The sequence below is a fragment of the Bacillus rossius genome, unplaced genomic scaffold (genome assembly GCF_032445375.1).
Source record: "Bacillus rossius redtenbacheri isolate Brsri unplaced genomic scaffold, Brsri_v3 Brsri_v3_scf791, whole genome shotgun sequence".
Taxonomy (NCBI): Eukaryota; Metazoa; Arthropoda; class Insecta; order Phasmatodea; family Bacillidae; genus Bacillus; species Bacillus rossius.
In genome coordinates, this window is record NW_026963021.1 from 7,501 (window position 1) to 11,290 (window position 3,790).

General features: G+C 50.8%; 1 non-coding gene across 1 annotated transcript in view; it reads right to left on the reverse strand.

The window, feature by feature from the left end:
• Positions 1 to 1,965, reverse strand: part of LOC134545567 (small subunit ribosomal RNA) — a 1,990-nt gene extending 25 nt beyond the window's left edge. Inside the window, exon 1 of the ribosomal RNA XR_010078636.1 lies at positions 1 to 1,965. This exon is cut by the window's left edge and continues 25 nt beyond it. This is a non-coding gene — a ribosomal RNA (small subunit ribosomal RNA).
• Positions 1,966 to 3,790: the final 1,825 nt, after the last annotated feature.

Below are 3,790 nucleotides of genomic sequence, written 5' to 3' on the forward strand. Positions count from 1 at the left end.
ACGGAAACCTTGTTACGACTTTTACTTCCTCTAAATGATCAAGTTTGGTCATCTTTCCAGCAACATCAGCGGCTCGCGAAGAGCCGTCGCGCACCGGTCTGAAGACCTCACTAAATCATTCAATCGGTAGTAGCGACGGGCGGTGTGTACAAAGGGCAGGGACGTAATCAACGCGAGCTTATGACTCGCGCTTACTGGGAATTCCTCGTTCATGGGGTACAATTGCAAGCCCCAATCCCTAGCACGAAGGAGGTTCAACGGGTTACCCGGCCCTTTCGGGCTAGGAGGACACGCTGATTCCTTCAGTGTAGCGCGCGTGCGGCCCAGAACATCTAAGGGCATCACAGACCTGTTATTGCTCAATCTCGTGCGGCTAGAAGCCGCCTGTCCCTCTAAGAAGATCATTTGTCGCCGGTAGCACGAAGGGATACCGGAAGCGACTAGTTAGCAGGCCAGAGTCTCGTTCGTTATCGGAATTAACCAGACAAATCGCTCCACCAACTAAGAACGGCCATGCACCACCACCCACCGAATCAAGAAAGAGCTCTCAATCTGTCAATCCTTCCGGTGTCCGGGCCTGGTGAGGTTTCCCGTGTTGAGTCAAATTAAGCCGCAGGCTCCACTCCTGGTGGTGCCCTTCCGTCAATTCCTTTAAGTTTCAGCTTTGCAACCATACTTCCCCCGGAACCCAAAAGCTTTGGTTTCCCGGAAGCTGCCCGCCGAGTCATCGGAGGAACTTCGGCGGATCGCTAGCTGGCATCGTTTATGGTTAGAACTAGGGCGGTATCTGATCGCCTTCGAACCTCTAACTTTCGTTCTTGATTAATGAAAACACACATGGCAAATGCTTTCGCTTAGGTTCGTCTTGCGACGATCCAAGAATTTCACCTCTAACGTCGCAATACGAATGCCCCCGTTTGTCCCTGTTAATCATTACCTCGGGTTCCGAAAACCAACAAAATAGAACCGAGGTCCTATTCCATTATTCCATGCACACAATATTCAGGCGAAACACTGCCTGCTTTGAGCACTCTAATTTGTTCAAAGTAAACGTGCCGGCCCACCTCGACACTCGGTGAAGAGCACCGCGGTAGGATTGCATCGGACCGCCGACGCGCGGGGCCCAAGCATGCACCCCGGGACGAAACACCCGCATCCAACCCGGCCTCCGCGAAGAGGTTACGAGAGGAGGGGCGAACGCCCGAGGGAAGGGGCTTGCCGCGGCCGACCGCATCCACCGGCAGGACGTCCGCACGGGCATGCCAGTTAGACACCGACGAACGGTGAACCGACAGCGTGGGACACAAGTCCAACTACGAGCTTTTTAACCGCAACAACTTTAATATACGCTATTGGAGCTGGAATTACCGCGGCTGCTGGCACCAGACTTGCCCTCCAATGGATACTCGTTAAAGGGTTTAAAGTGTTCTCATTCCGATTACGGGGCCTCGGATGAGTCCCGTATCGTTATTTTTCGTCACTACCATCCCCGTGCCGGGAGTGGGTAATTTGCGCGCCTGCTGCCTTCCTTGGATGTGGTAGCCGTTTCTCAGGCTCCCTCTCCGGAATCGAACCCTGATTCCCCGTTACCCGTTACAACCATGGTAGGCGCAGAACCTACCATCGACAGTTGATAAGGCAGACATTTGAAAGATGCGTCGCCGGTACGGAGACCGTGCGATCAGCACAAAGTTATCCAGAGTCACCAAAGCAAACGGACGCAGACGAGCCACGCCGATTGGTTTTGATCTAATAAAAGCATCCCTCCCATTTCTGGTCGGGACTCAGTTCAGCATGTATTAGCTCTAGAATTACCACAGTTATCCAAGTCATGTGGTACGATCTAAGGAACCATAACTGATTTAATGAGCCATTCGCGGTTTCACCTTATTTTGGCTTGCACTTAGACATGCATGGCTTAATCTTTGAGACAAGCATATGACTACTGGCAGGATCAACCAGGGAGCTGCTAGCAGCTTTTTTTTTCGTTCGGAGGAACCTCCCGGGTCCGCAGAGCACCGGGTCCGAATCTTATGATGTACATTTTTTTTTCCTTCTGTATCAACAAGTACGGGGGCGACTTCCCAATATCGACACCCGCTTTGCAATTGCAAAGTCTTTCCTTCCATCTCTAATTAATTTTCCTAGGGAGTAGGCGAGGCCAAACTTCCAAGGCTTTCACTGGCGAATATATCGCGCTCTTAGAAACTCGCATGGTACTTGGCGAGTGGATTTCAAATTATATGATCGGTGCCCACATTCGGGCGCGGCCCACTGCGGGAGCAGACCGTTGGCCCGTGGGCTCGCTGTGAACTAATTTGCCCACTGGTCCGAAAAGTATTCATTTCTAAACACCTTTGGCCAGGGCTGAAGACCGCGACTAACCCCTTTGAAACTTGTCTCTCAGGGAGCTGCGATCCATCAAACATTTCATTGTTAACAGAGGGGAACCATTACTTGGTTAAGACGATAGGACACGCGTTCCCCACCATTTCGCATCCAATCGAATTGCCGCACAAGAGCTCGTTACCTGAGAAAGGTATAGCATTGGCTCGCAGCTAGTGTATTGCAGTTCAGACAGATAGGCCACTTTAGATAGTTCTTAGTGTTCACAGTTATCACCAAGACTAGACCCATATGGATTTAATTCTTCAAGGAGCAGCGGTCCACCAATAAGAGAGATGAAGACATGTTTTCGGATGGCCACAACGCCCCCTCGCCACCCAAATGTGCATGTTTTAAGTGTACATTGGGAGTCGACGGAACATCGGGAGTCCGCTTGCTTTCTCCGGATCAGCTGCCACCCCCCTGATCTACCAGATAGACAAGAACATGTCTTCTCCACCAATCTCATCCACCGAAGCTCCGATCATGGCTTCTTCTACCTTTATACTGATATACCCCCACGGAGCAACATGCGGGCAAGGGAACTCTTGCTACCCTTCAGTAAAGCAGGTATCTCTTATAGATGGTGACTGCACCTTGGCCAGGATTGAAGACCGCGACTAACCCCTTTGAAACTTGTCTCTCAGGGAGCTGCGATCCATCAAACATTTCATTGTTAACAGAGGGGAACCATTACTTGGTTAAGACGATAGGACACGCGTTCCCCACCATTTCGCATCCAATCGAATTGCCGCACAAGAGCTCGTTACCTAAGAAAGGTATAGCATTGGCTCGCAGCTAGTGTATTGCAGTTCAGACAGATAGGCCACTTTAGATAGTTCTTAGTGTTCACAGTTATCACCAAGACTAGACCCATATGGAATTAATTCTTCAAGGAGCAGCGGTCCACCAATAAGAGAGATGAAGACATGTTTTCGGATGGCCACAACGCCCCCTCGCCACCCAAATGTGCATGTTTCAAGTGTACATTGGGAGTCGACGGAACATCGGGAGTCCGCTTGCTTTCTCCGGATCAGCTGCCACCCCCCTGATCTACCAGATAGACAAGAACATGTCTTCTCCGCCAATCTCATCCACCGAAGCTCCGATCATGGCTTCTTCTACCTTTATACTGATATACCCCCACGGAGCAACATGCGGGCAAGGGAACTCTTGCTACCCTTCAGTAAAGCAGGTATCTCTTATAGATGGTGACTGCACCTTGGCCAGGATTGAAGACCGCGACTAACCCCTTTGAAACTTGTCTCTCAGGGAGCTGCGATCCATCAAACATTTCATTGTTAACAGAGGGGAACCATTACTTGGTTAAGACGACCGGACACGCGTTCCCCACCATTTCGCATCCAATCGAATCGCCGCACAAGAGCTCGTTACCTGAGAAAGG